Consider the following 23819-nt stretch of genomic DNA (forward strand, 5'->3'; position numbering starts at 1 on the left):
AGGCTCACAGAGGGGAAAGTCAAGGTCATATGTCTGTCAAAACAAGATCTACAGCGAAAGTGGGGGGGGGGGGGGGGGGGGGGGGGGGGGGTGAGAAAACGAGTGCACGCACAAACTGTTGTGTACGAATGTGTGAGCAAGACCATGTGTCAAACTGCTGGATGATCAAGTAAGAGAAATGTGATTTAAGTTCACACAAAATCCCTGGAGCTCTGCCTTCAAAGCTTGAGGGTTAGTTGGGTACACGACAGCAGGCACCACAGTTAAGGAACAAAGCTCAAAGTGGTTAAGCCTTCCATGGCTGACCTACATCTGACCTTGGCAGACTAATCCAAACATTGACAACAGGACATATGTGAAAACCATATGTAGGAGGAGAAAGGCAGGATGTGGGGGCCGTGCCAGTCTTCATCTGGTTACTGACACTGCAGTGTGGAGGGAGACCTCAGCAAATATGCTCATCCATAAAGCATGTCGGCACTGTTCTGTTCACTACTGTGTCAGTGTGGGTGTTGTGAGTGCATTTTTGTGTGTGCACCCATAGGAGCAGTCTGTCATGCTGTGATATGTGTCCTAGCAGGCTGCCACTAGGGATCACAAGATAACCCGACCTTCCCACTGCAGGCCTGCAGTTCATCTGAATCAGATCGCTATCACACAGTCTCTCACCACTGTCCAGGGGCTTTTAAATTAACATTTGGCCAGAAAGAGACTCACATACAGAGATGTCTATGAGTGTGTGAGGAACAAAACCTCTACTCTCCAGACACTTTGTTAAAAGAAGAACAAACATACTAGGCCTACCAGCAACAAGACAGTAGAGCTGCTCTATTAAGGCAAAAATAGTTTTTTGTGTTTGCTTTTGTGTTTTTGTTCAATATAAAAACTACAACCATTTTACACGATCATTTTATAAGGTTGGGTGACTGGTCAAATATGTCAGGAAATGGATACATCTATTGTAGGTTGTTGTTTTCTATATTTTCTTTTCAATTGTATTTTGATTATTTAGCCTACATATTTAGTGCACTTTAAAATAAACTTGATTATTAGTGATTAGCGTATTAGGCTCAGTTGCTGAATGTGCACCTAGTCCCCCTGCTACATTCGGCACTGACAGAGAATGTGCAACTTTTTTATTTTTATTTATTTATTTAACATATTACACAGCATAATTAACACAAACAGAATGAGGTACACTGATTTTAATCAATAATAATTTTCAGCTTATCTTGTTTTTATTGTAGCTGTTGGAGCCAACATTAAAATTGAAAATAAAATTAGATTAGTTGCCCAGTCCTGTTTTAAAAAACAAAAATAATAATAATGCAAGTGCAAGACTGTTTACAGAGACATTGTATTAGTGACTGGGTACGAGGGAAGAAGATTCACTAATACTCTCTTTCTCACTCTTTGCTTCTATGTATGCTTTTCCCAAAGGCTTATAGCTCACAAAGAAAACCGAATAAACATTATTGACAAATGACACTCTCACCATCCCACTATGTAAACACAAACACATTCACATCCAGATTTTTTTTTCCCTTTTCTACAGCAACTGTAAATCTTGCAAAGACTATTATATTAACACATATGTAGACACGCTGTTAGAAAGTATAAAAAAATATGAACGTTTGTGTGAATTGGGTCAGTTAAATACAAGTACTTTCCAGAGCAGACTCACCTCTGGGTGGGCGAATGAGAGAAAAAAGAGAAAATGAAAACCCAGAGCAAGTAAATGGAGGCACCAGTGCTTAGTGGACCAAAAATAATTCTGTCAAAGACTCCCTCTCTTTACCACACTCCCACACTACTATTCCACCAGTCAACAAAATGTACCACCTGAGTAAGCGACTCTCATGCTCAAAACATCTTTTTCTCAGCATCGCTTTACTTCAACATTTAGCCCGCTCTCTCAGGTACTTAAATCTATCCCATCTTTGCGCTGTACGACCTTGCATTATTTATCAGGCCGGGTGAAAAAGCTGCAAACAAGTTGGTTTCATACCCTCAACTGCCTCACAATATTACTGCCCCTCTATTTTAAGACTGCCCATCCATGGAAACAACCCCTGATACCCCAGAGAGCTCTCCTTTGGTCTGTCCTGGCCTGACATGGTTCCCGTTTCAACACCACAGCCATTAGCTAGCCTCTCTCTCTCACCAGCATTGGAGAGCTGCAACTGAGTATAGTTGAGTAAGAGGGGAAAAAGTGAAGATGGATGAGATTGTTGAAAAACAGTCTACATTCTCCCCCGGGGCCACCACGGGCAGCTTTATGTTGAAGAGAAAAAACAGCGCTGTCATGAATGATGAAAAAAATATGATCACGGTGAAAAGATGAAAACAGGCATCATAAAAACTTGAAGCACACAGATAGCTGCGATACTTGGTTTTAAAAATCCAAGCCCCTTAAAACTATCATGAGGCAATAGTTTAATTATAAAGGTGGTGGTGTATTTGGCTTGAAAACTTCAATATGCACATCTGGACTCCGCAGGTAACCAGCATCTTTTGCCATGCTGCCAGAACCTAGCAAAAACAACAGATTAAAAAACAACAACTTTTGCTTTTATTTACAGGCTTTCTGTCACAGCACCTAGTCAGCATTAAATGGGTAGCTGTTGGGGGTGGAGAGTGGGGCTGGGGTGGTTGGCCAGCAGGGAAGCCATGGCAGAGGCATCAGAGGCCTCCCCTTGTGGCTACAAGGCCCTGTGCCAGTGGGGTGCTTTTGATCAGACCATGTAAGCACCCTGAAAAAACGTTTGAAGATTGACCAAACTCCAATTCAAATTGCCCTTCTCCTTTTTTCCCTGTCCTGTTCTCTCTCTCCCTCTCTTTCTCTTGCTCTCTTTCCCTTCCTGGTCTCTCTGGTTTTGAACACTGTGCCAGACACTGAATCCCCAACTGCGAGAGCCCGTGTGAAGCAATTTGCTTGAGTGCGGAATAAATCCTGCGTAAAAAGTGCATCAAATGTGTGTTTGCAGTGTGTTGTGGATGCTGCTGTTCTACAGTAAAAGGAATTGGAAAGAACATTAAAAACAAACAAACTGCAGTTTCATCAAAAAGAAAAAATCAATATTAAATGTAATATATGCAAAATGCCAAAATGGTTTTGATTTGGTCTCAAAATACAACCGTGAAGTAACATGAGATGTAACAGTATGTTCATGTCTATAGATTGATGTCTGTTTCACAGCTTGCCCTGTTCCAAGTGTTTGTTCAACAGTAGATGCTCAATTTCTAAAGAATTTTTCTTCTTTAATGGTCCAGCTGCTAACTATTACCTGAGAACTGTTTTCTTTTTAAATATGTGTGGAAATCTTATTTTCAAAACTTAGCCTTGAGGGAGGTTAGTGTTCTGAAACAAGACAAGCATGTGTACAGCTCGTTGCCAAGACCAATACAGATCCAGAGAGTGCACATTATTTTACCACCAGATTTCAGCTAGCAGAGCAGAATGTAACCCACATATGAGAACCTTTACCAAACCACAGAGTACAACACACTAACACCTTGCATTGGGATAGAATTAAGTCATACTGTAGGTCTTCCACCTACATGTTGTACCAAAATAGTAAAACAAGAGTTGATTTCTAGGAGATTATGCTCTTATGGCTGAATCTCAAAGAGAGAGAAAGAGAGTCCCTGAATAACCTATCTGGCAGCTATCTTCTGCATCTGCGCTAATCCAGTTCAGTAGTCTTGAGTGTTGAAGTGATAGGCATTGCCTTTATCTGCTTGATCCCACACACTGGATTAGATTCTGCTAAAGTACACCACCGCACACTTTCACACGCTGTCTCAATACACAGAGATACCACAGAGGCAGCTATGTTTAGGTAAATGGCACTTGTATTCAGTTAAGGTCAAATACAGTTTAAAGTCAACCAGGAGACCTGACATAGACCACGATGGACTTTCACTAATAAAGCCCAGTTTCTCTGATAGAACCATTCTCAGTCTTGCCAAATAGCCTTGAACGTGGTGTTGAGACTACCACCTCACACCTTGGATCATATGACAATTGATAAACTGCTGAAAGCATTTTAAGCGCCAGTGATGCTTCTCATGATTTCAAAAGCTTTTGTGATAGCCAAAGGTGCTCTTATGCCATCAGGTTTTGCATTGCAAGCACACCTTTAAGAAAGAAAAAGACCTTTTCCACAAGCTCAGAATTTGTCTTTTACCTTAAAACCCCTCCAATGCATGAGAATATCAAGGAAACAGCCTTGAACTAGAAACACCAGAAAGCTACACTAAGCTCACATAAATATTTTTAGATCTGTTACACAGAAGTGGGAAAAATGGTGAGGTGTGCTGATAAGACTAACCTTCTGGGGATGGCCCACCATCCACCAGTCCAGAGTATTGAATACGGCAGTATATTTTAAAGATGCTAGAGTCCAGAAAATTATAGACAAGCTGTCCTTTTGCATCTGTGGTGTGACACACTAGGTTTAACTAACAATGTGATTGATCTCAGTCTTCCAACTCCCAAAAGCATGCTTAATGTACAAACAGCCCCTTGCCATCAAATTGAATATCACTACATATTTATTTATTGTTTTTCAACATGCATGGTTACTTAAGGAGGCTTTTTTTTTTTAACCTAAACTACATTATTTTCCAAAACATAATCAATGTAGTTTGGTGCATAAACCTAACCAAGTATGTTTTAGTGCCTCAACTTAGCTACTGACTAGTAAAATGTTGGTGCAAATGAAACGAATCAGAAAGTGTAAGTCATGGAAACAAAGTGAACAATCAAAGCCAAACAAGACACGAACCATGGCTGACAAACGTCTGATTTACTACACCACCATCTCCCAACCTCCCAACGCAGACTTTTTCCACTCTTCAAAGGAAGACTGTTATCTCCAAATCCAATACTGCCAGGTCTGGTGGTATAGATCTGATATGCCAGTAGCTTCTGACAGAACGGCAGAGTTTGACGCCCTGGGATATGTTGATATGGACACATACTAGATGAAGTCAGATGCTTTAGCCGTGAGATTGGGAATGTATCACTAAGAGTGGACTGGTGGTATGAGTAACATTCGGGAAAAAATTAATTGCCAACACACTAGGAATAAAATACCAGTAAGACACCAATTCATTCTGATTTTAAGGACATCAGTAAAACAGAGCAGCATCTTCATGATTGCAACACCTTGAGTAGTCCTTCAAGGAACACAGTCAATGAGCCGTTTTACAGCCAGACAGACACACAGCTGGTTATGTTCCACACCTTGCAGAACCCTGTGTACCAACGAGGCTCACTATGTCTATTTTCATGTTTGTCCTGGAAACCCAGCTTGAAATGTAGCAGGCTGCTATTGTATTTCTCTACTTCAGGTGGAATAGGTTCAGGCTATTCAGCTGCCTGTGTGCGAGTCTCCCCCACCCCTTTTCATCCCTCTCCTTATTCTGCACACTGGGAGAAAACATGGAGCCTCTCTCCGCCTTGATAACGCATCTAATCCATCACCAGTGTCAGGCTGAAGAATTCTGGTGTCAGTAGCGAGCGGCGTGTAGAAATGTCCTGTGTATATGTGTGAGAAGACTCCCAACAGCCCAGTATGCCATCTCTTTTGTTCCTGTTGTACAATATAAGCTCCCATAAGGCTTATGTTAGCTTGTGTCAGTTCCCATCGGAAAGACTGAGGCTGGAGAGACTACATGTTGGTGAGGAGGAAAACACAAGAAAAGGCAGGAAGAGGGTGAAGAGGAAAAGGAAAGAAAAATTATAAACAATTACAGAGTTTGGAAAAAATGTAAGCAATAAAGCAATTTTTAAAGAGGTTACATATTAGTGGAGCGGGAAGAAAATGAAAATAGACATTGGAATTAGGATAATCACAAGAGACATCACTCTTTTTGTAAGTGGAATTCCTTTCCCCTCACCTGGCTCATACAGTGGCAGTATATCAGCTAAAGTGACCCGAGCCTACAAGGGGCAATTACTTCACATTTTTGGCAGGGCACCATAAAGCCTATTGATTTGGCTCTACGCCCCATGAACAAAGCAGTTAACCCTCTCCTCGACAGCACCTTTTCTCATCTGTTTGAAAAGGAAAACAAAAGCCTGCCCAGACGCCACAACAAATCACACATGCTGACCATTCAAATGGCCATTTTTTTGCTCCCACTAAATATCAGTGAGTATCACTAGCAAACATTCTATTAAACTGACTTCCAGAGACCAATGGTGCAATTTGCCGTCTGGATAATAGCTATATCCAACACTCGTTCAATAAAGTTTTAGCTCTGCAATATTACCATCTCTCTCGGTCACATAATTCACAACCCAAAACATGATTATATCAGCCCTTTCTTCTGTTTGCCCCCGAGTAAAAAAAGAAACCAGAGACCACGGCATGCATTAAGGGGTCTGTGGTGGGATGAGATCAGGCCTCAACTCTAATCAGCCCAAACACATATTAAGCACAGCAGCACAATGTCAGGCCTATATTTAGCTCCACATTAAAACACTGAACAGAGACCAGCATGCTGCTGCTGATGGACACAGTCCAGAAAGGTTCACAGAGAGCAAAAACAGAGGGATGTGGTGGGAGGGATTTTCTGCTTAGCCCTTAAAAATCTGGGTTTGCTAGTATGATGAAGCTATTGTTCCTATTTGCACATAGAAACTGTTTTTTCTAAAAACTGCATTCTGGCGATGCCAACAACTTTAAGTTGAATATATATGCAAAACATTACACGTTTACATAGCTACACATAAGCCCACACACAATTCCAAGTTACGAGCACAAAATAACAGCTACCTCTGCGCGAAACCTCATCTTCTAATAAGGAAACGTTCTCTCCAGAGATTTTTTTCTTTTAAAGATGGAGCATTGACTGATGCGATGTACGTGTCGAAAGAACAAAGAAAAGCTATACCTATTTTATGTGAGTAAATAAGCAAGGGACAAAACAATCACGAAACTATTAGATGCAGCAAACACAGCTGCTGATGGTTAGACAAAAGTTATTAGAGGAATGTCAAACATACTGAACCAGAAGAAAATATCACTCTACTGCTTTCTCCCTCGGTGTACTTCAAAGTAGATCACAAAGATATTTGAATCAAGAAGTAGCTCAGAAGAGGTTCAGGTGAGGGGCAAATTAGCTGAAATCATTCCAATTTCTCCCACCGGATTTGTGAGATTTAAATGTGGGACAAGACTGCCAGGTAGATGTGATACTAGGAAATTATAGCCAGTGGGATCCGTACAACAAATGAGAATATAAAAGCACTTCAACCAAGACTATATTTTATACTTGTAATGTGTTTGAACTTGAATAATCTCCCTACATGTTTCATGGGGTGGTTTATATTACTGAGATGTACTTGGTAGTGGTAAGTGAACATGCTTTTGACGAATGCATTGTGCTGTGATAAGGCCTTGACACTCAATGCCGTCTTCATTAAGGCCATAATATTACAGGCGTTCTTTGACACATGATAGAATATTATAGATAGGCATGTAAATGAGATGAGAAGAACAGAAAAGGAAAAAGGATAAGACATAAGATTACACCTACTAACTGGATGTTATAGAAATAGTAATCTGAAATAATCATAGTTTTTGTTTATTTCTGGCACCATCCTTGATCATTATTGCACTGTGATTGCACGCAGTGTGTACTGAGAGCATTTTCCCCTCAGGCAATCTATTAAAAAATGATGTGTTTTTCTACAAGTTATTGATGATATAGTTCTCATGCCACATAAATACAACATATGATCCACAGGTTTTTTTTCCCTACATTCCCAGTTGTATACTGCACAAAAAAATAATAAAATAAGAATTACCATCATTATATTGTTGTCTTGGTATTTTTTACTGCCACTGGCTTTAAATAATCAGACATAATTTCAAAGTTTCAAAGGTGACTGTGTGGCTAAACCAGAGGTCCATCACCTTCACAGCCCATTACACCCTTCCACCCTAAATTTCAAACCATACCGCATGTAACTCTATGGAGACAGACATCACAACCTTTAACCTCTCATCTACCAACTTCCCAGCAACTCTTGAATAATTAGAGCTCCCCCTGTAAGTGGAGAGGGTAAGGACAGGGGTAAGATGAACACCACTCTGGGGACCTTTGACCTCTGCTGGCCAACAGAAACAATGCAGAAGGGGGAAGGGATAAGAACATGGGGTGGACTATGAGGGGTAAGGGTTATCCAATCAGTCCTTTTCAGCAACACAGTGATGCTACTGATGGGTTGAGGAGGGGTTGGGTGTCTGACCCTATTCAAACTATTAACAAGAAAACCAGGCCAAAACCCCTGTGCTGGACAAGGGTTGCCATAGTAACCTCTCTCCCCTTGGGCACAAGATCAGCAGGGAATCAGCCAAAACTGTGGTCTGTCTACGTAAATACAGTGGGGCAAAAAAGTATTTAGTCAGCCACCGATTGTGCAAGTTCCCCCACCTAAAATGATGACAGAGGTCAGTAATTTGCACCAGAGGTACACTTCAACTGTGAGAGACAGAATGTGAAAAAAAAATCCATGAATCTACATGGTAGGATTTGTAAAGAATTTATTCGTAAATTAGGGTGGAAAATAAGTATTTGGTCAATAACAAAAATACAACTCAATACTTTGTAACATAACCTTCGTTGGCAATAACAGAGGTCAAACGTTTACTATAGGTCTCTACCAGGTTTGCACACACAGTAGCTGGTATTTTGGCCCATTCCTCCATGCAGATCTTCTCGAGAGCAGTGATGTTTTGGGGCTGTCGCCGAGCAACACGGACTTTCAACTCCCACCACAGATTTTCTATGGGGTTGAGGTCTGGAGACTGGCTAGGCCACTCCAGGACTTTCAAATGCTTCTTACGGAGCCACTCCTTTGTTGCCCGGGCGGTGTGTTTTGGATCATTGTCATGTTGGAAGACCCAGCCTCGTTTCATCTTCAAAGTTCTCACTGATGGAAGGAGGTTTTGGCTCAAAATCTCACGATACATGGCCCCATTCATTCTGTCCTTAACACGGATCAGTCGTCCTGTCCCCTTGGCAGAAAAACAGCCCCATAGCATGATGTTTCCACCCCCATGCTTCACAGTAGGTATGGTGTTCTTGGGATGCAACTCAGTATTCTTCGTCCTCCAAACACGACGAGTTGAGTTTATACCAAAACGTTCTACTTTGGTTTCATCTGACCACATGACATTCTCCCAATCCTCTGCTGTATCATCCATGCGCTCTCTGGCAAACTTCAGACGGGCCTGGACATGCACTGGCTTCAGCAGCGGAACACGTCTGGCACTGCGGGATTTGATTCCCTGCCGTTGTAGTGTGTTACTGATGGTGACCTTTGTTACTTTGGTCCCAGCTCTCTGCAGGTCATTCACCAGGTCCCCCCGTGTGGTTCTGGGATCTTTGCTCACCGTTCTCATGATCATTTTGACCCCACGGGATGAGATCTTGCGTGGAGCCCCAGATCGAGGGAGATTATCAGTGGCCTTGTATGTCTTCCATTTTCTGATGATTGCTCCCACAGTTGATTTTTTCACACCAAGCTGCTTGCCTATTGTAGATTCACTCTTCCCAGTCTGGTGCAGGTCTACAATACTTTTCCTGGTGTCCTTCGAAAGCTCTTTGGTCTTGGCCATGGCGGAGTTTGGAGTCTGACTGTTTGAGGCTGTGGACAGGTGTCTTTTATACAGATGATGAGTTCAAACAGGTGCCATTCATACAGGTAACGAGTGGGGACAGAAAAGCTTCTTACAGAAGACGTTACAGGTCTGTGAGAGCCAGAGATTTTCCTTGTTTGAGGTGACCAAATACTTATTTTCCACCCTAATTTACGAATAAATTCTTTACAAATCCTACCATGTGAATTCATGGATTTTTTTTTCACATTCTGTCTCTCACAGTTGAAGTGTACCTCTGGTGCAAATTACTGACCTCTGTCATCATTTTAAGTGGGGGAACTTGCACAATCGGTGGCTGACTAAATACTTTTTTGCCCCACTGTACATGTATATGTCCACAGATATTCTTGGATATTTTAAAAAAAAGCCGTTATGTCATTAATATTGTTTCAGTCATGAGGCTCAAGTTGAACTGATTAAGAGAGTGCGGTGCTCATTTTTAGTCTCCGTCCTTCAGAGGCCTTTTGATTGTTCCCCCGCTCCCAATTAGAACATGTGGTAAGATCAGCTTTCCAGGAAATTATAGCATTCCATCAGAAACAGCCTCGAGACTGAAAACAGGATACACTGGGCAATAATTGCAGTTAATGTTAATTAGTGTTAGTAACAACAACATACTTGGAACTGGTGACACAAACATACCTTTATAGTAAAAGAAAAAATGTACATGTCCCCTCTCTAAAATATATGTTCCAACAGGCATGTCTAATGCTATCTGCACATAAAACAAGATAAAGACTGTCAGGCATATTTCTTCTGTGTGAGAACAGCAGCAAACAGGGCCTTGATTCATTAGTCTGCTAATTAGAAAACACTGTAAAAAATGACTCATGGTACTGTGTTCTCAGCAATTCTATGCACATTTAAGAGATTTACAGGGAGGAACACAAACACAGCGTCAGACAGCCACAGGCTTAAAAAGACTACTGAATGCAGCTGTGTGTCTTTATTTGTATATTATACATGCAAAACAGCAACAGGCCTGAGTCTTCCTGTAGACCAAGAGATCAGAGATGCTCATCAGTAGAGACATGTGTCTGTGACAGAGGATTCCTCCTTTATCCCCCAAACACTCAGACTCAAACAAAACATCCACACACTCCTCAGTCCTCTCTTATTCCCTCGTAACTCATACACATGTTCTGAAGTGGCAGAAGAGGAAAACTGCTGTGTATGCAGAATAGGAAAGCAGCATATTCTCAGGTCAGAGTTTCTTTAAAAAAAATGACAGAGAAAGAGAAAATGTGTATATAAGCGTGAGTTTCTGTGTGATGCCAGCACATTTTGTAGTCTATGAATCTTCACTAAAGCTCTTTAAAAATGCCCACCAATCTTGCGTCGGGATTTAATGCCTGCTTCACTCCAGAAGGAATAGAGCAGCCAGTTAAAGTATGCTAATTCAGTGGCACTAACTATACTGCTTTAAATGTCAACCTTCAATTATTACACACACACACACACACACACACACACACACAGTGCCTCCCTTAAAACGACCACAGAATCATAAACATGCACACAAACAGCACACAAATCACTCTTGCACATGAACCTAGGGAATATAAATACTTGTACATCACAGCCACTTTATTTTATCAGTATCTGAATGAATAAAGGACATTTGTGAAAGAAGAGTATAAAAAGTAGCGGCATCAAAAAGGATTTCATTCATTTAACGGAAGATTTTGCAAGGATTAGACAGATGTACAGGAAAAGGGTGAGAAGAAAAAAGAGAGACAAAATTGCATAGTGGGAGAAGGCAGCAATGGAGCAACTCAGAGCACCAGTATAGCCACAAAAGCAGCTAGCAAACAGCCAGCACAAACCCTGACACTCCTCCGCAAACAAGGGTGACAGCACCATTAATTCTATTAACCCTATTAGTATTCCATCCTCATAGTTTCTCTGGGTCAATACACACCTCCATCACACTGCAAAGCTTTTGCTTTTCTTCAAAATGTAAAGGGAGTAGGGTTGGGTAATGGAGGGTTCAGGGATTGATGTATAAATGGGAAATGAGACAATGACACATCCTCTGCTTAGGGTGCAGTAACCACTGTGGTAACCATCCAACTCTGTTAGACCATCACTATATGGCACGATGAAGGATCTACATGTGACAGGTAAGGACTGAGGAAGAGTGAAAACTGGTACAAGGCTCTCAATTTGTCTACGTGTCACATTTTTAAAGAGTAAAGTGAAAAGGTTTTTTCAGTTGACTCAGAGGTCACCACATTACATTTAGATACAGTGCAGCATAGATTTTCTACACTAAAAGAGTGAAATCCAACCAGTACAGAGAGGAGGAATGATAACTGCCATTCATAACTATTTCACCGTGTAACAGAAACCTAAAAATATCTTTTCAAGTGTCTTTCTTGGTAAGCATGCCAGAGAAAATCAATACTGTACCGTAGCATAATTTGAAAAAATTGAACTGATTAAAACAGAAAAAAAAACCTGACAGTCAAGACAACTGTTTCCTTTTTAGTCTGACTGACTCTTATTTTTGAGTGATTTGGAAAAGGTGGCTCATTGCCTGCCCACATTCATATACCATACAAACGATGGCGGTTTGCTGCTGCAGCCGTTAGCAGGTTGATGAGTATAAAATTATATGAATCACATGCTATGGCAATTTGAATCATAAAATCACAACCCAGTTTAAACCTAGGAGAGATTTTGTTTGACAGCACTCTCCGCCTCCAGCATCAAAACACTAAATGAGGAATTATCCTTTGAAAGAATGGTGTTTAACACCCCCTTCCCCTCCCCCTCTTCGTTACAGTTCAACAGATTTGTGAAAAATAATTCGTAACACAATGAAAGCTGTCCTGGCAGCATGTGGAGGCCAAACACCTAACTAAGACATATATAATGGTTTTTCACTTTTACCAACCCAACTTACGCCAGCTTTCTCTAGACCTTTATGATAAAAGAAAGATGAAATATAATTATATGAACCTATTCTTTTTGAAAACACAATAGCATTTAAGTAGCTTCTACTACAAATGCAACACAAGGTAAATGAGTTGAGGTGTTAAGAGCTTAAAAGCAAACCTCTCCTTCCATCTTATTCCCCTGTCCTCCCCATCTGCCTCCAGCCTAGGGTAGGTCATGAAGTTACCAACAGACACTAGTGTACCAAGTATGTAGGGCAGCACCATTAGGGCATTAGTGCCGGTCAGCAGCCAGCCAGTTTATGTGTGTGTGCATGTAAGAAATTAAGGATGTGCAATAACACCCTGAGGAAGGAGATACATTATGACTCTGTGCTGGATTGGTATATATGCTAACGATCTCAAAATTCCACAGAAATGAGCTAGGTGCCCACACAGTGTAAGGCTGTGGAGCACATGAATGTGCATATTCAAACAAACATGTGTACTTATTTTTAATCTATATTTTAAAACAGATTTTTTTTTTAAAGAAATTAAGCAAAACGCCCTAAAATAGCCCCCTGCTGAAACAACACTGCTACCATGCTCAAGCACATACACCAATATGTGCTCTAGCCTTAAGCTAGAGTAAGAGTTACAATATAAAGGGTTGTGACAGCTCTCTTGCTTTCCTCCACATACACTACACAGAATAGCTACAGCAGTACGGGGCTATCTCTGGTGTTTCTGGAGCTGAGTGAAGAAGCAAGCATGAGCTTCCCTGCTGTCTGGCTTGACTGATTCATGCCAATATTACCTGAGGGATTAGCCATTTCCTCTGTATAAATCCACTTTTGTGAGGTAATGTCTAGTATTAGCAGCAGGGGCCGCAGAGGGTTTTGTTACATTAAAAATCATCTGCCAAAAAGCATGCAACACTGGCGTGAAATCCAAAAAGGAAGCATGCTACAGTATATTAGCGTTTTTCTCGTACTCTCTCTCAGCTCAGTCAGATTAGGCATGAGATCGTTTTCTGATGAAAGGTTTCTCTAACAGTGACACTATTAAATTCAAATTCCAAGGCACAGTAATTGATATCTTGATTTGAATGTGCCTCTCAAATGTGAGCTAACCTGGCATATCAGGGAAAAATCTCCTTATTGTTTTTAGCAAGCTAGAGAGAGGGAGCTGGAAAAACTAGGTTTGAAAGCCCACATCAAACAATACCCTTCTCTTTTTTCTCTTTTTCATAAGTTGACCACAGACTCCGGCCAGACGGCTCTATGTTTGGCTACCTCAGTCCAGATCCCCCAAAACCCTGGCTTCATTTTATTCCATAACTGGGCTTTATGGAAAAATACATGTTTTCTGGTTCTCTTTCTCTCCATGTCCTTTTCCTTGTTCTTGCTGCAAAAACCACATAAATGTTTGGGTCAACACAAACCTAAAAGCTCGTTTTTCCAGGGGGGACAGGGGAAGAGTGGAGGCTGTGTGGGAAGGATTCATAGCACAATGATATAATGCGTCTGCAATTCTCCCGCCTGACCACTGCTCTTTGTTTCTCTAAAACAAGAGACTACATAACTGTGGCCTTAAAGAAGAGGAGGAAAGAGGAGGAGGAGGAGGAGGAGAAGGAGGAGGCGAAAAACTGGGTGTTTAGTTGGTTAACGGTTTTTGGCAGGCTGAGGGAGGTATTTTCTGTGTCACGGAGTGAGCAGACAGTGGATACTCCTTTAGACACACACACCCAGAAATATGCACGTATCTGCGCATGCATACAAACACACACATACACCCAAAGGAATTGTTAAAAGGTCATAGTTCATTCAAAGCCAGCCACAACGACAACTTGATTCACTTTCCATCCACACATACTGCTCGGAGAGAGAGAAAGAGAGTGGGAGAGAGCCAGAAAGAGAAACAGGAAAAGAAGCTGAAAGAAAGACATAAACTGGTATGGAATAGTGTACCTATCACTCAGTGTTTTTGTACGATATACAGGCTAGAACACAGAATTAGAATAACTTTCAACAGAGAATGTCCTACTGCACCTAGGGGAGTATGAAAACAACGACTGAACAAATTAACCAAAGAAAAAATGAAAATGTAGTCTTCCAGTTTGATGAATTTACACAAAAAACAAACAAAAATGATTAAAGCTTTGCTAATATAATTTGAAAAGTTAGGTGCTGCTCCAGCACAGCCATTTGTCTATATGGAAAGCGTTGGGTGTTCATGCAGTTCTACAGTTGTCGCATGTTATTTCATGCATGTTTAAATTCACCAGGGATGAAGCCTGTCACTCAAGGCCAAAGGTCACAAAATCTCTTTATAAGCCATCTCATGTGAAAAATGAATGTGTTTGTTGAGGGTCAAGAGGAAACATAATGGGGCATGCAGGGTATCATGAACCATTTCCTGGAGGATATAAAGCTAATCCCTCATCTTTAGCCGACAGCGCGTCTTTAACCAGATTACCCCAATAATCACCTAAACATCAGTGGAAAGAACTAATTTGGGTGTCTAGTCATAACAGTTTCATGACATCAACCAATCCTGTGATACTTTATAAATTACAATGTCTAATCTACCGCGCTGTATATACGTAGGTCCCAGACATCAGCAAAGCTAGGATCACCTAGTGTAATCCTATGGGTGTAGCACAATAGGGAGTCATAATATCCATTCCTTACATGGCATGGAGCTAGTGCTGAGCAGACAACAACTATGTGTGTGTGTGTGTGTGTGTGTGTGTGTGTGTGTGTGTGTGTGTGTGTGTGTGTGTATGTATGTATGTGCACTGACATGAGTCTAAGTCTGTGTGAGAGCAAGAGAGTGCATGCACACTCGTGTGTTAACGTTCATACATGCATAAATAGTTTTCTGTCTCTCGGGTGTCTTTTGGTCTGTGCCTCTCCACTGAACACACGTATGGGAGTTGAGGCTAAGGGGTGTTAAGGCCAGACAACAGCAGGGGGATGGGGTTAGGGATGGGTGTGAGGAATGCAGAGACCTAAGGGCAATGACAGGGATGGACTGGGGTGAACAGACAGGCAGCGATATGGAAACACAGGAACCCCCTACCCACAGCTCCTCTCAAATGATCTCCTCGATACACCTCATCTGTCTGCCTCACACTTTCCATTTATTTATAGTTCCATTCTCTTGATGCTTTGGTAATGCCAGCCAAAAGGCAAATGACTATAAATGGTGCATTCCTTTTGACATCTGAAGGTGTGCGCCTGCATGAGGCTGCACTTTTGACTGTGTATATGCATATGCACATGTAAGGGATCCAGATGGCGTGTATACTAAAAGGAGCTGGCTGAAGCTATGAGGCTACATTAGAATTGGAGGAAGAGGGCATAAGGAGTAAAGTGGGTGGGAAAGAGGGTCACACATCAGCAGTTGCATGAAAGCCTGGGGTTCCCACTTCCTGCCAGAGATTTGTCTAACGGGAGGCCCTCCATAATTCAATAACAATAATCCCCAATGAAGGCCCAATAAAGAAGGCTGCTGTGGGGTGGAACTAACTGGCTGCACGCCGCCTCCTTCTCCAAACCATCCGTCCATCACTTATTGGGAGAGAGAGACTGGAAAGGCAAAATGGGGTAGTAGGGTGGGGGTCTGGGGAACAAGCCCAGCTGACATGCTGCCCGTAGCCAGCAGCCAGTCGGACACACAGACAGATACAGATCCCGTCTATCCCTCCCTCCTCTCCAACCTGCACGCCCTCCCTGCAGTCGATCCCCAGGCTGCCTCATCCTAGTGGAACCCCCCTCCCCGCTGAGCAGGAGACAGAGCAAAGAAGTGCAGCTGCCTCCTATAGTTCCCTAGATGACTGAGCAGCCATGACGGCAAACAACACAAAGACAAAAAAAATTATGCAAATGTGAGACCTACACAACCAGTATCCCCAGCTGGGGTAATCTATTGATCATGTTTTGGTCTGATAAATCACCATTCTTTTAGTGTGTTGCGATAGCTGAATGACTGGAATCCATAACATAACATTATTGTTTATGATAACCATTTTCCAAACAACGCATGACCCTTCCCCGAGCCCTACAGTACATTGAACTCTGAGTGGAAAGAAGAAACAGGACACTTAGAATCATTGTAGAATAACTGTTATGAAACAAAATGTTATTGTGGTTAAAAAATGAAGTGCATTTTAGGCTACATGCATGGATATGTTTCGGTTACAGTAAATCTGTGTCTGTGCCTGTGAATCATAATGACTTCATTAAAAGCTTATCTTGCTTTATAGCTGCATTAAGATCATTAGAAGTATTTCAGTGTGTGATGCATTATATTGTTTGGCTACTTGGTCAACTAGTGTCTGTGCAAACCCATTACAGTTACTCAATTGTAATGACACAAACAATAAAGTAAATGGCTTGGTTAAGACCAAATTGCCTCCTATGCCTTTATTGGACCCAGAGATACAATATACCAGAGAACAAAAGGTAACTAAGGTGTAACTAATTAAAGTAGATTAAAGAATACTACTTTCTCATCTGCACTGTGACTCTCATTTTTCCACAGAAATGAAATTTGTTATTTCAATGTACAGTGTGTTTAGTTAACTTATCTGTGGAATCATAATGAAATGCTTTTCAGTAAAAAGTGCTGTTCTGCTGGAAATTACCAAAATCTCTTATACCCACTATTCAGGAAAAGGACTGTTTATGTGTTGCAAAAGTTTCAGAGGAAAAAAAATGGTCAGTTGAGTTTACCCAATGCCTTCACATGTGGATAAGGCATGCTGAATGAATTCATTAAATGCAAAAGTTTCTCACAAGTTTCTTGTTAGAATCAGTCTACAACCACGGACAGCTGTGTTTAATAAATTAAACAAGAACTTTGGTATTTCCATCTGACAGAGTGTGGTTTACTCTTAGCTAGTCATCAGAGGAAATGAGGCCATCCTTTTTAATGGCCCACATTTCAGAAAATCATGAGATACAAACAGAAAAGCTCAGCTACAATCACTGAAGCCACACTGACTAATGTGTATATACTGTATGAGAATAGTTGTAAGATTTTTATGTATTTGTGCATATAATGCCTGTGTTCTGCAGTGATATTGTACAGAGTTAATCTTAACTCAGCACATACAAATAAATTGTTCAGGACAACATTTAAATATTTTTTCAATAGCAGATTAATTTCACAGAACGCCAAATAAGTCCCTGAAATTCTGAAAGAAATGACATGAAGCATTCCTAAGGTGTAAGATTATTTAAAACTTTTTTTTTTTATTTAAACAAAAAGCATTAAGTTCTCATATCCTTAAGCATTTTACAGCCTAAACTCAAACTCTAACATCTGCAAAGTCTCGTCTTCTCAGTAGAAGTCCACTGACTTATGACAATTCCACCCCTCCAGACATCTGCTGGGGACGTTTGTTGTATAATGGTATTCTGGTGCAGTACACCTGCACATCAGGAAATAAATAGAATAAGTAGGAGATTCTGTGCATTAAAATGTGATAATGTGAGTGAGAATATTTTGTTGGACACAAGCAGATATGTCCGTTTGGAAATGCCAGTTGACTGATCAGACTGAGAAGGGCGTTCAAAATGCCTGACAAATTTGTAACAGAGGAGTAAGGCCTCCATGCTAATCCATTCTTAGAAAAGTTAACTACAGTAGAATAGTCCCATGCTGACCCTGCTTTAAACACACTGAAACACGAAACTTTCACAAAATCCCCAAAACAAGGTTGTAAGAGGAAAAACAGACACTGCCATTCCACAAAGCCATAAAATTTGCAAACACGTATGTGCATGCAAGCCAACAATACACACATCACAATTACTCACACAGTAGAAGTCAAAGCAAAGATGTCATTAAGCAGGAGACTGAAAATATAAGCACATAATATAAGCCAGCAAAGCATTTGGGAAAACGAAGACAGCTTATTTAGGCTGCCTGAAATAAACAGCTGCTTTAATAATGGGAAGGTCGGAAGTTAGTGCTATGAGGGGAAAGGAAAAAAAGAGTGCTGTCACTTTGTTTTTATTTTGACATAAAAGATTGCGAAAAGTACTACTGTTTGGGCTGGCACTGATCCAGAGACCAATGCCAGTTTGAGGAGAATATAGTTTCTGTAAATGGAGACAGCTATGGGGGGAGCTCTGTGACTGGTCACAGCTGGCATATTTGCTTGCCGAGGACACTTCCCCTCTTTTTGGGATAAAGTAGAGAATGGAGTCAAATGTTAGGTACCAGCCAAATAGGCAGCAGGTTTGGCACCAAAATCAACTCCATTTAAACGTCGAATTGTGCCAGAAGTTAAAAGGGAGTTAAAACATCTTCATTCAACCCAATACCTGAGCAGGTTTTTAATCCATCTTTATTACTTAAGTGTTGCTTCATAAATATTAAGAAGAGCTAAGCCAACAATAATTCAGCTGTGCAAAGTTAAAAGAGCAACACAGAATGAAATACTTCTAAAACAAAACTGACAGCACATGAGATGTTACAGCACAGCCACCTAAGGTGTTTCATATTCCCAGTGTTCCTCAACAAAGCCTGAACCCAAGCACACTGGACTAATGTTGACATGGATAGAAAAGAAAGGTGCGTTTACTTTGAGGAGCCAAGTATGTGCTGTCTAATCCATTTCTTGTGGGAACCTGTAATGCTGTCTGATACCTGTTAAGAGTGCAGACACATAGAGGCCTCTGTGCTTTGCCCGCGGTCATATCTCTGAATGGGTCTTATTGGAGTGTTGCAATAACTCATTATGAGTCACAGACAGTCCAACATCTACCCAACGACATTAATGCTGTAAACACAGGATATGGTAGTTGTGGTGAAGAAATACAAACACACAGACATGAATAAACGCTCACACACACACACTAAATTAGTGAAAGGTATATAAAGGGAGTTCAGACTTCATGAACAGGCCTTGGGCTGTTTTTAGTCAGGCAGGGAGTGCATACCTACACTAGAGACACGAGATAATTCACTGAATAAATAACTGCATGACCAAAAACAAGAGGGCAGTGCACAGATGGTCGTGCAATAAAAGCTGTGTGTGAGCTTTGTGTGTAGTTTTGAAATGTAGTCTAGTGTGGTTAAGAATGAGCCAATCACTTCTTGTAGGGTTTTTATTTTATTTTATTTTTTTATTGTCACTCCCACCAGACCTTATCAATAAGAAAACATCACCAGAACAAAAGCCTCACGATGCACCTGAGCCTGGGGCATTCCACAAGCCAAGGCAAAACTGTGCTCTTCCTTTGCACATGTGTGGTTACTGTTTTGAACAAGTGTGTATGCATGTGTGTGCATAGATCACTGTAAAGACACTGTACTCACACACCTACTAAACAAACTTATCTCTATGTGACATGCCAGTCATCAGGAGAGACTGACTAGAATGAGGTAACCAGACTAAAGGCGCCCAGACTTGTAGATTAGATGTTGTTATTATATCTTTGTTATTTGAATATCATTTCATTGCTATTACAAACTGGATTGCATTCAGTTTTTATTCACAATTTGTTTAGTGTCCCAACATTTTTGGAATCCGGTTTGGACTTTTGTGCCTCTCTCCTTCACCTTTTCTGTCCCTAATGAACAACAAAGCAATGTCAGGCAGCTAGAGAGGAGAGGAAGGATTATACTGAGCACACATTAACATCACACAACACTCCAATCAACCGAAAAAGTAGCATATTAAAGATGTGAGTTTGTGTAATGGTGTGCACAAGTGTGTGCACAGGTGAGTGCAAGGGCCTGTGCTGCTGTGTGTGAATACAAATGTGTATTTGTCTATTTAGGGGAAATAAAAGGAAGATTTCAATAGCCTATACACTGAACAATAGGGCCAATCAGTCTGCTGGATCACGACTGATTAACAGATGAGCTCACTCTAGGTGAGCATGTAACACTGATATCTCGGCAAGAGTGCAATAACAAAACCAATCATAAAAAGATTCAAAACTATCATCGGTTGTTTCTTCAAAGACACACTGAGTGAACCCTCGTGCTAAAACAGCATAGAAAGCAGGAGAACAAGAATCCATTTCCCAAAACAATCTGAGTGTTCCATCTCGATGGCCTTGAAGGGCATGAGCAGAATAACAACTGGCACTGTAAAACAGTGCTATTCTCATTACCCTCTGTGGAGTGAATAGAGAGACAGACTGTGAAGAAGGCTAATGAGCTAGTTAAGGTGGCAGTAAATGTCATTCCTCCTCTGGCAGGCCCCAGGCTGCAGTACTGCTACAGGCCATTACCTGGACAGGGATGCTTAAAGCTTGCATCAGCACTTACTGCACTGCCTAGAATTCTCTCACACACACACACACACACACACACACACACACACACACACGAGTAACGTGTATACACCATAACACTACAACCTTGCAATATAACATGCATTACATTAAAAGCCTAAGCGGATCACGTTGAAGAAAAGTGTGTGACATGAGGCGACACAGTCCTTAGTCGCTTTAATCTTCTTTCCATTGACAGAAACTGTAATGAGTAAAGAGCTTTTCTGGCTGCTTTCCACGCAGGTGTTGACTGTGGTCTGCTGGCTTGTTAGCTGCTTGGCCAGTTAGTTTGACCTTTAGTAATTTATTCTCATATCCAACTAGAAATATAAGATTTCCAAATTGGATCAGTCAGAGTTTATTCTGAAAAGAACAAGGACACAGTGTGACTGGTCTACATTTTGACATGAATGTGCAGGAGTATGCAGACTAAATCAAGGATCTGCAAACAACAACAACAACATAAACCAACAACTTTTAAAAAGACACAGAAATTTGAATTTAAACTAACAGCCAAGCAAACTAATGGACAAGGAACATAAAAGAATACTCTGCTCTAAACAAAAATGTATGCCTGATCAGATTTTTAAATGAAAAACTCTACCTGGTTGAGTCTGGTTCTTTCTGTTCATTCCTATTAGTCTCACAGTTAAAGCATAAACTGTATCTACTTCTGTATTTACTTGAGCCACATTCTCTTGAAGCACCTTGTCCAAACAGACAGCAGCTCTCAAACCTATAACACAGACGCTTTCCTTTTTGGGGCAGGATGGATGCGTGAATATAAACACAATGTTCAAAACTAAACCCTTGCAGGTTTCAATGTGACAACACTGTCAGTGTGTCAAATGCAGTGTTTATTTTCCTCTGTTGAAGTTTCAAATCAACAAAGTCCCCCTAACATGGATAACAGACAACCACGCTGGTGGTCTCAACGGTATTTTAAAAGACACAATCAGCAAGTTCCGTACAAATTTTTAATGACACTGAGTCACAAGAAAGTGTAAACTGGATTCACTAATGTACACGTTTAAACCTTGAAATTTACAGAACAATAAACAAGTTCTTGTAAAACCAAGAGAGCGACTACTCTCGCCGCACTCTCCGAGGTCCTCTAACAAATAAACTCTCTTTGGGTTTAAATAAAGCTCTGAGCTCCACTACATTTAAATACACTCTGGCTCAGCTTCCCCATCGGCTTCAATACGCCTCTGGGTCCAATGTATGGAGTCAGCCTGCTGCCCATATGGTCCCCACTGGATTAGGCTAAAAAGCCCAGTCACATAATAGTGAGGCCCAAGGAACCATTAAAAACCCATTAATTGTAAAGTTTGAAGCTTCTTATGGCAATGATATGCTAATATTTCTTAGCACTGGAGATGGGCTGAAGAATAAGAAGCAGCCAGATGCAATAGAAGAGAAATGTGCTGAGTGAAGGGAAAGGGTGTGTGTGTGTGTGTGTGTGTGTGTGTGTGTGTGTGTGTGGGGGGGGGGGGGGGGGGGGGGGGGGATAAAATGTTAAAATGGTGAAAAGAGATTCTACAAATAGTTCCAGGTCATGGTAACTCCTTAAGATCCACTTGTCTGCCAGAAACAAGCACGCTCCCTCTCCCTTTCTCTCTCACTCACCCACACACACTTTCTCACACTGGGTGAGAGGGAGTACTGGGGAATAAGAAGAAGAAATGAAGAGTAGACGACACTGAAACTGCAGGCAGCAGAAGACAAAGAGGTCAGTATTGCGGAAAACATGGAGTCTGACATTAAAGTGAGGCAGCTCAACTTCCATGCTCTATAGCGCCAGAAATGCATTGTCAAGAGATATGTAAGGGGAATAAAATATAAAGGAGTGACTGAGTAGGACAGATGGGTGGAGAAAGAAAAACAAAGAACAAAGTTACCGTATATCCTGAAAATTTAACAAAGATTGATAGCCTGCATCTCTGTCCATCTGTTTTCATAATAAGACAACTTACGGAATTTACTTTTTGGCCAGGTGTCATAGTGTGGGGAAATTTTCTGCTTATCTCAGCAATCCCCTGTGTTGTGGGGTGGATGGAAGGAACATTAGAAAGGCTAAGTCCCCACCAAGCAGATTAACCAGAGCCAGCCATGGGACAAGAACACAGATTTAGGAAGCATTGCCCAAATAAGATTTAGGCTTTTCACTGGCAATAACTTGGGAGTATACATTTCAATGCGTAACCCACAATGTAACTGATGCTTTCCTGGCTCTGAAAAGGACTTGGGTTAATCTGAGAACTGCCACTGTACCGAAAGCTTACAGCCTCTTCCAGCTGAATAGAGCTGCTGTGTGTAAGTGCTGGAGCTTTTCTCCTGTGTCGTTCAAATTCAACACTCAGATTTCCTTTAAAGCGAGAGGCAGTGCTACTTGTTATTTGTTTGTTGGAAAGCCTCTTGTATATAATGTGGATCTCATCATTTCAGTGTGGTATACAGATCCCATTACAGTGCAGCTGACATGACAATACATAAAATGTCAGAATCAATGACGGTTGTAGCCACAAAAGAGGAAGTGCTGCAGGAGTACAAAGGTCAGGGAGTCCTGAATGTGTCATTCTTCTGTGTAATGAGTCCTTTCCCTATGTGTGTTTAGGATGCCAATGAAGGTAAAGCACACTGGACTTGTCTTTTCCCTGTTCGGCTCTTGGGAGCCAGGTGTCTCTCTTTAATGGAGCCATGTGGAGACTAACGTAGGTTAATGAGCCATACAAGCCCCAGTGGAGATGAGCATCATAGGCTATATGAGATCCCCTCTCATCCCTATATCCCTCCATTTGTGTCAGACCCAGAGAGAGAACTGAGGAACAAAGGAATCTGTGGTGGAATGGAAGCAGAGATGCAAGAGAGAATGGAGAGCCAAAGAGAAAAGCGGGTCTGCCAGCCTTTTAAAACAATTAAGGTCTGGATGAGATTCACTAAAAGTTCCACTGCCAAGC

The 23819-nt window shown here is 41.3% G+C and overlaps 1 protein-coding gene across 1 annotated transcript in view; it reads right to left on the reverse strand.

The window, feature by feature from the left end:
• The window catches only part of plxna2 (plexin A2), a 161691-nt gene that overhangs the window by 95250 nt on the left and 42622 nt on the right, over nt 1-23819 (reverse strand). The gene's annotated exons all lie outside the window — the stretch shown is intronic.

The sequence above is a fragment of the Copadichromis virginalis genome, linkage group LG20 (genome assembly GCF_057382275.1).
Source record: "Copadichromis virginalis isolate Kocher_CV1m ecotype Utaka linkage group LG20, C_Virginalis_male_GT1.1, whole genome shotgun sequence".
Lineage (NCBI taxonomy): Eukaryota > Metazoa > Chordata > Actinopteri > Cichliformes > Cichlidae > Copadichromis > Copadichromis virginalis.